At 35.5% G+C, this 12,869-nt stretch overlaps 1 protein-coding gene across 1 annotated transcript in view; it reads right to left on the reverse strand.

The window, feature by feature from the left end:
• The window catches only part of LOC108769648 (uncharacterized), an 8,978-nt gene extending 8,005 nt beyond the window's left edge, over positions 1-973 (reverse strand). Inside the window, exon 1 of the mRNA XM_018520740.1 lies at positions 846-973. The gene's annotated coding sequence lies outside the window, so the exon portion shown is untranslated. The remainder of the gene's footprint in view (positions 1-845) is intronic.
• Between the last annotated feature and the right edge of the window lie 11,896 nt (positions 974-12,869).

Raw genomic sequence — 12,869 nt, forward strand, 5'->3', positions numbered from 1 at the left:
TCCACTACTGCTACTGCCATTGTAGACCACGCATAATGCGGGGTCTACAATAGAAGTCGTAGCAGTCGTAGAGTCTTAAGTCGTAGAAAATTAACTAATCACAGTAGAATATGAGAAGAATAATCGACTATGATTGGTCAATTTTCTACGACTTAAAACCCTACGACTGCTACGACTTCTATTGTAGACCCCGCATAACGTGTAGGGGGTGATTCCGATTGATCACGGCTCAATTGAACACCACCAATCACAGCGCCCGGTGCTTAGGAGCTTTGTAGTCTCAAGCGCTGTGAGTGGCTCGTGTCCAATTGAGCCGTGTTCAACTGGGTGCCACCCGCATAATGGAATCAACCAATCGAAATTCTTCTTTTCCATGGAATGAGAGGAAAGGAAAGCTTCTGATTAGTTGATTCGCTTATGCACTATGCGTTATGTGTTAAGGCCCGTCTACAATACACGGAGTAAGAAGAGTAAGAAATTGACCAATCACAGTCGGATTATTCTTCTCACATTCGACTGTGATTGGTCAATTTCTTACTCTTACTTCTTACTCCGTGTATTGTAGATGATGCCTTATGCAAAAGTTTGTGTCTGGGCTCTAACATTGGATTCGCTACTGGCCTTACGGTCCCTACTGTGATTGACCATTTCACTTACTGCTTGTGTGCTACGGTCTTATGCTGGATTCATACTGCATCCGATTTGCGTCGTACGATACTCTTCAGCCAATCAGAAAACAGAATTTCGATGATACGAAGCAAAATCCATCGGAATCCTGTTTTCTGATTGGTTGCAGAGCGTTGTACGACGCAAATCGGATGTAGTGTAAATCCAGCATTACATACTTGTATGTGTTATGGGCTTTATTTGTAAATTCATGAATAAGAACCAATCGCTCGATGAGTAAGCCGCATTCCAAAATCCATCGAAAAAAGTGTCGCAACCTCATTGCTTCTAACTGTACACAAATCGACATAAAAATGTATGTTTAGGGTGCCGTCACATGCGGTGTAACGTGCGTAAGCGTAATCTGCGTATTCTAGTAATTTACTAGAATACGTTATTTTTTATTTACTAGAATACGCCATTCTGAAAGCCGGCATTCACATTGGGCGTATTTCGCGGAAGATTAGAGAAATGCGGAACTAATGCAACCAATTGCTGATTAGAATTTCTGTTGTACACTCTAAAGAAATGCTAAACGAATTTACGATTGGTTTTCGTAACCTACGCAACTCGAAAAGTACGCCTCATGGGGAACCGGTACCTTTCCATCGCGTATATATGAGCGGATGATCGAATAAATTATTAAAATTGGAAAATTTTGTGAGACCACTTTTAGGCTTATTCGACGCGTTTTTGCATGAAACAAAAGAATCTGGCAAAAAAAAACACGTTGTTCTGCCATGTGATCTGAGATATTAAGCGTTAAAGTTGATGACTATTGAGATTAGGAAATCTGTCACAGAGGCAAAATGAGGTCTATAATTGTACTGTTCCACATGGGTTTCTACTTTTCACGCGATGCAAAGGGGAGGGGCGCACGACTTTTATAATTGTACTGTTGTAAAATCGAAACCCTTGTGCATTTTTTCAGACAAAATAAGCTAAAATGAGCCAGAAATTAGATTCGACGCATGATGGTTCTATCATGTTTCGACATAACAACAAAATAGCGTAAAAGTGACTAGACAGAAACTAATGTTCAAATGATGATTGGTCGGCGCAAGTTACGCTTACGCAAGTTACGCCGCATGTAACGGCACTTTTAATAAAAATATAGAAATGAATTAAACCATGAAATCCTTAATACATTTTATCGTAATATTTGATAAAATATACACTGGATATTTTATAAACTGAGATCTCTCACTTTTACAGTCAATTACTTTGCGACATTTTTACTATTCTTTCAATGTTTATCAATTCTCTGTGATTCTCCATCTTCAGCAGTATCGGCTTCTTTTCTAGCATGTGATTGGACACTGCTATGAAGTTTCTAATGAGTTTCTTTATTATGTTTATTTTTCGTATATATTTTTCCAGTTGGTTTTTAGTTCTGAAATGGAAAATAAAGATTTTAAATACGAAAATATTTCATAAGACACGAATTTCGTGGATCTTTACTCACCGTACGATCTCAGGATTTGTCTCCTGCAATCTTTTGTTTCTCATCTGCTCCTATTCTTTGAGAAACTTTGCGTGTTCAAATATCAACTTCTGACATTCGATTTTCAGATCCAGCTGTATTTGAGTCGCCTTCTTGATAGCTTCTTCTGTGGCCATAATATTGTCATTGAGAATGAAGAGTTTACTCATGTAGGTGTTAAGCTTTCTAAAAGTAAGTAAAATTATTTTATCATGTCTCTTTACATGTAGCATTTCGATTCATATCTAAAGGTAAAAATCTCACTAGAAATATTTTAAAACATTTGATTGACCAATTACAAGAAAGAATTTTATGATTCAAAGCATGTATAACATTATGTTGATTGTACTCTTAAATCAATAACATTTACAAAAATTTATTTCTCACTTTTGATCCTCTGCAGTGCCTTCCTTATTACTGAGCATTGAGAGAATGGTGGTGCTATAAAGGCATAACTTGATAGCCTTGGCGTTTAGGAGCGTGTCGCTTACGACATTTTGCAGCGTGTCTCTAAACTCATCCTCGCTTTCGCTGCGTCTGTCATCGACGTACTCTGCAACGTAAAACGCAAGTGATTCCAGAACGAGACTTCAGAATCAAGAAAACCGACGCATCAACGACGTACGTTTGGACTTAGCTTTAAACATTAATAACCTGGCGTTCAAGGGCATCAGTGACTTCCTGGCCGTATAGACCTTCTCTTTAATTGGTCTAAAATCGTCCAGCGAGACTGCGGCGATCGGGAACTCATTGAGCACCGCATTTAATTGTTTTGCGGTCTGCTCTAGTTGATCGAGCTAAGTTCTTGTAGACCACTCGAGCGGGTCGGACGTGTTCCCTCTCGTCTCGAGTGTTGCGTCACCTCGACTATATTTTTGAAAAGCGTTGCCGGCTTGGACTGTGCCTTAGTATTTCAATTCCGATAGTCCCTTTATCCGTCTTGGCGCGCGGCCGTGCGGCGTGGAAGCGTCGTAGCCGCAGGCGTCCAGTGTTTGAAGAGGCGCCTCACCATTTTTTATTGTATCATCCATCACTCGCCCGGTTCGAGGTGGCCGGTGCATAGCGTTCCCAATCACGTTTAGTTCAATTACGAAGACCTCAATGGCCCAGTACCAGCCTGTCTAGGTTGCGGGGCCAATAATAGAAGAAGAAGAAGTTGATCGAGCTCCATCGGGTGGCACCCAGTTGGACACGAGCCACTCACAGCGCTTGAGACTACAAATCTCCTAAGCACCGGTCGCTGTGATTGGTGGTGTCCAATCGAGACCTGGTCAATCGGGATCATCCCATTCATTCGACGCGTTTTTCTATATGTCGAATTTGGAATTTAAAAAAGTCTGTACTATCAACTTTGATTAACTTCGACCGTCACTCCAGCATCCCCTTAAATGCTAAAGGCCCGTCTACAATACACGGAGTAAGAAGTAAGAGTAAGAAATTGACCAATCACAGTCGATTATTCTTCTCACATTACATTTAAGGGGATGCTGGAGTGACGGTTGAAGTTAATCAAAGTTGATAGTACAGACTTTTTTAAATTCCAAATTCGACAATAGTGACATCTTTCATTCATTTCTTATACTTATTATACATCATTGTGTCTCACTCAAGCGTATTCATCTGTTCTTATCTAGCATATTGCAACGCCATCTCTTAGAAAGAGATCAACTAAAATACTGCTCGGTTTCATGGCTAAACAGTCATACATCATCGATTTCTCACGCGCTAGACACACAATTTCGTTCCTTGCGCTAATCTTTTTATTTAGGCGTCAAAACTTAATTCTAAAGATACGACTATAATCGTCTATTTATTCTACATGTGCTCCTGCTCTAATTTCGAGCATGTAACGTGCATATAATTTTTTCACGAAATAAATGTTTGGTGAGCTGATAGCACATGGATACAGGAATCTGTAATTTATTATTTTTCCCAGTTTTGGACACAAAATACACCAGGAGCAGGTACATTAGCACGGATATTTCAATCGTGGAGAAGGAATTTTTATTCTGTGCAACTAATTCGAAGAACCGCGCAAGGAACATAAACGCTTGCTTAATTGGTAAAAATGATGCTATCACATTTTATTTGTGTAACTGCAAACAGAAAATTTAATTAATTTTCTTATTTAGCATGCTCTATTGCCTGCTACAACAAATTGTAACAAATGTGGAAGTATTATAGATATAAATAAAGAAACGTTAATGTTTACCTGCAACAAAACACATTTTATGAAAAATGTTCACAAAAAACGTATAAAGGAACAGTGCTTTTTTAAAAGAAGTGCTCGAGTCGGAACGTGGTTCGACAAGAGTCCTACAGACATATAATTAGTTTGTAGGTTCACAGCATATTTTATTATTTTGCCACCACCACGTGTACAGTTTCTGACATTGGCTTGTTTAAACACACGGTTATTGACTGGCTCAATTTTTGCAGAGAAGTACAGGAATATTTTTTATCTAAAAATATGTAATATATTAATATGGATAGATTGTATATTTACTTATTAATATTAAAAAGGTTTGTGTGTACTGGGCCGAAAAACATGGTGAAAAGCTTGGAGGCCCAGGACACATAGTTGAAGTGGACGAAGCAAAATTTGGCCATAAGAAATATAACCATGGACTAGTAGTTGAAGGCCATTGGATATTTGGAGGAATTGATAGAGAGTCGAAGAAGATATTTTTAGTACCTGTCAAGGATCGAACGCAAGAGACCCTGTTAAAATGCATAAAAGAAAGGATTTTACCAGGATCGATAATAATCTCAGATTGTTGGAAAGCCTACAATTGTCTTGACAATGAGGATTTCCAACATCTGACGGTTAACCATTCGTATAATTTCGTTGATCCTGACACAGGTAAAGTAGAGTAGCATCGACAGAAGTGGGCCACACTTTGGTTTTCATGCTATAGGATATTTATAATTAATATTTTTTGAACACTAATTGCGTGTATTTGTAGAGAGAGGGTTTATGTAAGTTTTGGCAAACACATATTTGAAAATTTTTTATTTTAACGTATTGTTTTACATCGTTAAGTAAAAAAAGAGAAATATGCGATTTCACGATTTTGCAGACAGAAGTGGGCCACCAATGTTTTTCATCGAAAACAAGTACAAGGATCAAGCACTATGAATCTAGATCAGAGTCACAATTTCTGCACGTGAAATAGCTTCGATTTCCCATGTCGACGCACTGCAAATGAAACGCACGCTCGCATGTGTTGCATTTGATTGAATTGTTCTTTGTCATTTTGTGTGGCATCAATTTAGTGCAATTTAAACAAAAGTCATGATCTTCTTCTGAGGATGAGGACGAAGGTTTCGAACGCTTCACCTTTTCTGTACGACGTTTTTTCGTAAGAGGGGTGTTTGATTTGCGTCGCTTTGCTGCTGCATCTTCTGCTGCTTTCCTATGTTCGGGCAATGTTATGATGGCGCTTTGCATTGGTTTTCGTCCACGGTTCGATTTTTTCTTCGGTGTAACACGGCGAAATGGACTGACTTCATCCAGTGTTGAGTGAGACGTAGATGCAACAGCTGAAGATCCAACAGAGCTGACCTCTTCATCAGCAGCCGGCTGTTCATAAGAAACCGCAGTTTCAATACCTTCAAGGGTAACTTCATTGACACCTTTTGCAGCAAGAAAATCCTCTTCTGCAAATATTTCTGGATTGAACGGAAAGATTCCGGTTCGTTGAAAACCACTTGCAATGTTACGGGAATTCACGCTATTTTGAATAGAAATGGCAACAGGCAATGTCAAAATCGTAATGCCGTATTCTATGGCTATATCGATAACTTCGATTGTAATATGAGATCGATGATTATCCATTAACAGCAGAATTGGGTTTTCTTTCGACGCATGAGCAAACTTTACGAAATGCTTCATAAACTCGATGAAGTCGTTCGACGTCATCCAACCACTGCCATTTGCAAAACCGACAGCATTTGAAGTGGCGTTATAAAGGTATGTCGACTACATTTTTTTACGCGGGTATAAATAAAATGGCGGAATTATATCACCAGCAGCACTAACAGGAAATCCAACAATTGTTCATCGGTAGCGAAATCCTCATGTACGCTATCTACGCGTTTCAGGTGACGTTGAAAAGTTGATCGCCTCATACCTGCAGCAACACAAGCAGCGCGTTCCGAAATTTTATTGATTTTTACTTGCTTTATAGCACCAAGCAATTTGTCGTAGTCAATGGGTTCATAGCCAGTCGGTTTATGTTTTCTTGGTGGCATGATCGCCAAAACGTTCAAATTAATTAATCGAACCACTTGATTAGTTTATATACAAACACTAAATGTCGAAACAGAACGTCAATAAAGTGGCCCACTTCTGTCTGCAAAGAATGGCCCACTTCTATCCACAAGCACAACTTGACGCGAAATAACTTGGCGAGAACACCACGCGACAATATGCTCAAATCACTTTACATTTTTGAAGGTCAGGTCTAATACTATCATACAGGCTGTTTACCCGATTGAATTTAATTAATAACTTATGCAAATCACGATAACTTTCACAATGAGAAAAAAGGAAAAAATATATATATTTTTGGCACTAATTGCTGGAAAACACAAATGTACGTCTGCACGCTTCAATACACCTACTGAAAACTGAGCTCTTGTTAATAAACAAATACCAAAATATTCGGTTGGCAGACGTCACTAGCGAAAAAAAAAATGGCGAGTGGCCCACTTCTGACGGTGGCCCACTTCTATCTATGCTACTCTATGTTTTATAAATATAGATCAGATATTAATATGAAATTTGCAAATACATTCTACTTTTTAAATTTACAGGTGCTCATACCCAAAATATTGAACGTATTTGGAGAGAAGTCAGGGTAAATATTCCAAAATACGGGATTATATCCCGACATTTTGCTGGGTATTTGTCTGAATACCTTTTCAAACGCGATCATATTTTGGAAAATTATATTGATAGCTTCTTCGACGTAATTAGTCAATTATATCCTCCAAAAACCGACGTTCAATGTCAGTAACAAGCGTCTTCAAATTGCACTGAACAGTGTTGCGCTTAGATGGTTTTAAAATCATCTAGATGGAGATGAGATGGAAATCCGTAAATCCATCTTAGATGAGATGAAGATGGTTTTGATTTGCAAAAATCTAGATGAAAGATGAGATGGTTAAGCGATCCATTTAGATTGTTTTTTTAGATAGTTTTGTTTTAAAATAATTATAAACATAAAATGTTGCGCTGATTGGAAAAAGGATATATAAACGCTCACATTTTTATTTATAAGTCTTTATATAATTTCAAAAACAAAAGTTTCTCCAAATTTCCATCCGACAAACGGTTACGACGAGGTACATATATTTGTTGTCCTATACTAAACAGCCGCTCTACTGGTGCAGATGATGATAAAGAAGTATTATATTTAAAAAATATTTTTTTTACATTAGAGAAATTTACGAGGGAACATAAATCCTTTGATTTTGATTCTAAATAGGAAAGCGCTTCTATGCTGCTGCTGATAATTGGTTGCGTACTAATAAGATCATATTATACATTTTTTTTCATAAAAAGAGGCTAATAATTAACTGTTCGATGGCTCGGATATTAACTTTGGCGGTAGAGTGTAACGTAATGCGAAGGCGCGAGCTCAGGGAGGAAACTCGCACGAAGGAAGGAAAAGCAAGTGTGCATGTCACGTGACATGTGAGGCAGTTTTGTCGCCGCGCGATATGCTCGTACGAGCAGCACGCTGCGCAAGTGCGACTTATGCCAGCGCCACTGCGCAGCAAAACCACCTCGTTCAAATCAGAGTTGGGCATTTTGTAATCGATTACTGATTACACGATTACAAGTAATGTAATCGTAGTATTGACAAATTACGATTACATTTGTAGTAATCGTAATCGTCCACGCAGTGATTACAATTACAAGTAATCTGTAATCATAGGAGATTCCCGATTACAGTAATTGTAATTGTAATCTGATACGATTACATTCACAATTACTTAAGTTATTATTCTATATCTGAAGACACGGTAGTGCCTCGGCGCTAAGGCAAGCGCAGTGACTACTTTACACGATCATATTCTACGGAAAAGAACCAATTAGGATCATTTGCCACATTTAATGAAAAATGTTACACAATATTGTAAAGGTGTAATAAAGTTTAAAATATAAGACGTAACATATATAATGTATCAAATAATATTCTTTCAAATTGTTTACAATCAATTTTATAATGTGTAACTAACGTATCTTTCCATGGTGAGAAAAAATGTTAAATTAAAAAATATTTCAACTTTACACGATGATCACGGGCTATCAAAAAAATTATTTGCTAAGTTAACAAAATACTTGTTAATTTATAAGAATATCATATGTTAATGCTGCCCATGTATGTTTTACTAAAAAAACATATAAAACTGAACTAAAGAAAAACCGTTAATAGGATTAGAGATAAAAATGACTAAATTTGACGGTAATTTACTTGATAAATTACGATAAATTAGTCAGTAATTTTTGTAGGCCGGTAAAATAGCAATTTTAAAAAAATTATGAAAATAAAATAATTTAATGTAAAAGCATACAGTCTTTAATCATTAAGTTGAAAATGCTTTATTTAACTCATATTTCCATTTTGATATTAAATATTGGTATACAATATAATATATTTATTATATACTAATTACGTAATATTAATATGTAATATTATTTCTTTAAATTATTATATATACATATATATATTGAATATATAATAATTACAAAAATTACGTACATAGTCTAAACTAAAGGCACTTTAAAAATTTTTATTTTATGCATTAATATGAAAAACATAAATAAATTTGTTTGCGCAATTTTACCAAAATTACAAATAAAAACAATAAATTATCATTTTACCATAAGTTTACCGTAAATAATTGTCAAATTGAATTTAACGGTAATTTTACATTTTTAAATAGGATGCATTATAGAGTAATTTCGGTATATACGCCTATCTACAATTTTTTTCTGAATGAGCATAAGTTAAATTTGCTTTGATCATCACTCTCTGTTCAAAGTATTCATCTGATAATCTATTGCCTTTTGGATTATTTATTATTGTGGCTAACGAAAATAATCTTTCAACAGGTGCCGATGATGGCAAAGGAGTATTAAACTTTAAGAAAACGTTTTTTATTTCTGTATATAAATTTAACAAATCTAGAGATCGAGACTTATCCGCAAAAAATATTGATGCGGAGTGTTCGGCTCTGGTCCAGGGACGTCCCAATGAAGAAAAATTATTATCCACATCGGCATCATCAAAATCAAAAAATTCATCTTCCTTTGTGGTATTCACCGTAGATAATTCGTCATCGATATTTAAAGGCGTATTGAATTCTTTTGATAGAACAGTAATAAATAAATTTTTCAATCGACATTGATTTTCGGGCTGAATGCAAGTGAACCATTTGTTCTTAAATCTAGGGTAACTCAATGCTGCGATAATTGCCCTTTCTGCATTAGGACTGTTAAGTGTCAAAAAATTTTGAAAACGTCTTTCTACATGTACCAATAATTCCTCTACAATGGGTTTACAATACTGATAAACGTTTTGTTGCAATTTTTTAAGTTTCTTTTCCAACTTCAGAATTGTTGGCAATAATAAACCGTAATAGCTATTGTTGTCTCCTTGAAGCATATCCAATGCTTCGGCCACTGGCTTCAAGCAAGATAAATATTCTTCCATATAATCAAATTCATTTTCACGAAATGAGTGCTTAAGGCCGAGTGCTTTATGAAGAACATTGTTTTGTTCTTTTATCGTCAAAATTTGTTTCATAGCATCATATAAACTATTCCATCTGGTTATTCCGGGTCGACTAAGATTATGTCCTAAAACATTATGTATGATTTCAGCACTTTTAGGTTGGTTACCTTTTTTCCACAGCAAATTACACTTCTCTATTACACTCTTGTGAATCTTGGACAATTTTGGATTAGTGGTAAGCACGTGTGTAAGATCTGCAGTTGCTATCAAATTCAATGTATGTGAACAACAACGTAAGTGGGAAGGTAAACGCGCTTGACAAATTTCAAATTCGGTAATATCTTCTTCACTTTCAATTTCCAATGGATCTCCTACATCTTCATCTGAACTCTCACTCGACTCTCCTTTATTTGTTCCAATACTTTCGGGATGGATTCCAAATTTTGTAAATGCTTTAACAAAATTACTACCATTATCGGTAATGGTAGCAACGACTTTATTTGAATCTAAGTTAAAAGCTTGATGAATTTGTTGTAGTTGTTCCGTAATATGTTCATAATTATGCACTCCTGAAAATCTGCGACACGCTAATGCTCTTGATCTCCTCTTCAGTGTGACAGGATCAATCCAATGGGCAGTTACCCCTAAAAAACTTCTTTTCCGACCGGACCAAATATCTACAGTAGTACAGACGTAAGTCACTTTCTGTAACAGTTCCTTGATTTCCAAAACCTGCTCGTTATAATATTTTTTTAGACGTCGTCCCAAATTTCTGCGACTCATTAATGTCAATCCAAGCTTCTGGATATTTAATTTCTCAAAAATGATTGATAAGTATGGATTTTCTATACAGTTTAATGAAATCATTGAATGTGAAACAAATTTAACAATATCTTCATCAAAAGACTCTTGTGTGTATAAATTTGATTTAGATCTACGAACACATCTATTTGGTGAAGCTGAAGTGGATTGTGTCATTTCTGTCTTTCTCTGTTTACAATACAATTTACATTCTTCAACACAGTCGCCATGTTTTCTTTTCAGATGTTTTAAATAATTTGAAGAACAATTCTTGTATCCTCTTATTTCTACTTTATCCGGCAAACATTTCTTGCACACAGCCACAGTTGTAGTTGAAGTTGATTTTACAGATAACTTTTCAAAAAACGTACCATCCAACAAAATTTCTTGACTTGATGTTGCAGCGTTCAATAAATCGATATTAACAGAAGATTCAGATTCCATTGTTTATTGTATTAAAGTTACAGAACACACAGTATAATGCTTTGAATGTGAACTAGTATTTCCTACTCTGACTATACGAAACTACATCAATCTTAAATTTCGATTCTAAATCTATGCTGGCATACCGCGTTTAAAGCACAACCACGCTCCGCACAGCTTGTGATCACGTGGAGTGTGGTGAGGGAATCGAGCACCGCTACAGGATACGTTCACTGTGTTTATTAAAGTTCGCAACGATCGCGAACATTTTATTTTTGTCATCAAATGTTAAAGGCTGAAATGACGCAAGAAATGTTCATCGAGTAAGATATAAATAAAACAATACAAAAATTGCACTTTAAATTTTTTAAAATATCTAAAAAAAAAGCTATAAAAATTATATGACCGAATTCACCGATGATTATTAAAACGGTCGACCAAAAGCATTTTAACCATCAAAGGGGTCGCTGGAAACACTGGAAACTGTGGAAACCCGGTCGCAATCGAAAAATATCTCATTCTTAAGATCTAAAGGTGATCTTGAAATTAGTTGAAATAAGAATAACCTATAAATATCAGATGTTTTAATAATGTAAATAATTAAATAAATGTAAATAAAATGTAAATAAAATTAATTAAGTAGTTTAACTAAAATTAAACATGTTTTAAACAATATTTTTAAAAATCATGTTTTAAACTGTTTTAAACATATTTTTTCAAGTATTGTTTAAAACATGTTTAAAACATTAAAAACATATTTTGAGCAAAAAAAACACAATGTTTTGCACTTTTTAAAAAAACCATGATTTTTATCAACCCTGAAATTTATTCGAATATACAATGTATTCGAATGAATAATGTACATATAATTCGAATAAAATTGATCTCGTTGGTAACTAAAAGAAATTGTAAATTAGTTAGCCCTTTCCTCTGCAATATTGATTATGTTAGGCTCATTTGACATGTTCAAGTCTCGTGTTCTAGGAACAATATAATACAAAATATAACAATGTGAATAACATATAATGCCAATAATGAATAATGCAAATAACGAATGATGCAAATAACGAATAATGCGAACAACTAAGTAGCGAATAATATATAAATGAAGAATAATACGAATAACGAATAATGATCAATAATACAATGGCGAATAATACGAATAATGATTAATATAAATAATACATAATGCAAATAACAAATAAAATTCTATTCAAATAATATTTAAAATAAAAAATTATTCGAATAGTGCCCAACTCTAAGCATCAACAAAATAGACGGATCCGTAGCAGAGTTCGACGTAATCCACAACTTTCGATAATCAATTACTTAAACAATTCCTGTAATCTTAATTACGGAGTTGTAATGTTCGACGAAATTTGCGCGCAGGCGAACGTCACTCTTAACGACGCCAGACGCGTTGCCGCGGCAACGCGAACTGTCGCGACAGCCGCGAAATCCTCGCGAACCGTGATCACGCGGTTAGCGCGTGATCAGACAGCTGTTACTAAACCGTACTGCGCTTGCGCGACCTAACATAATTAATCACGTGAAAATCTATTTAAATTAATAGCGAGATAAATTAACACCCCATAATATTGAATAATACACCATAGGGAACTAAGAGGCCCTCTACTATTCTCGATCTGTCGCAGTATTCTAAAGTAATCGATAAACTTATTTCATTTAAATTTTGTAATTGCAACTGCAAATTTGACTGCGCCGATTCAGAAAGCGGCTAATACTGC

The sequence above is a fragment of the Trachymyrmex cornetzi genome, unplaced genomic scaffold (assembly GCF_001594075.2).
Source record: "Trachymyrmex cornetzi isolate Tcor2-1 unplaced genomic scaffold, Tcor1.1 scaffold922, whole genome shotgun sequence".
NCBI lineage: Eukaryota > Metazoa > Arthropoda > Insecta > Hymenoptera > Formicidae > Trachymyrmex > Trachymyrmex cornetzi.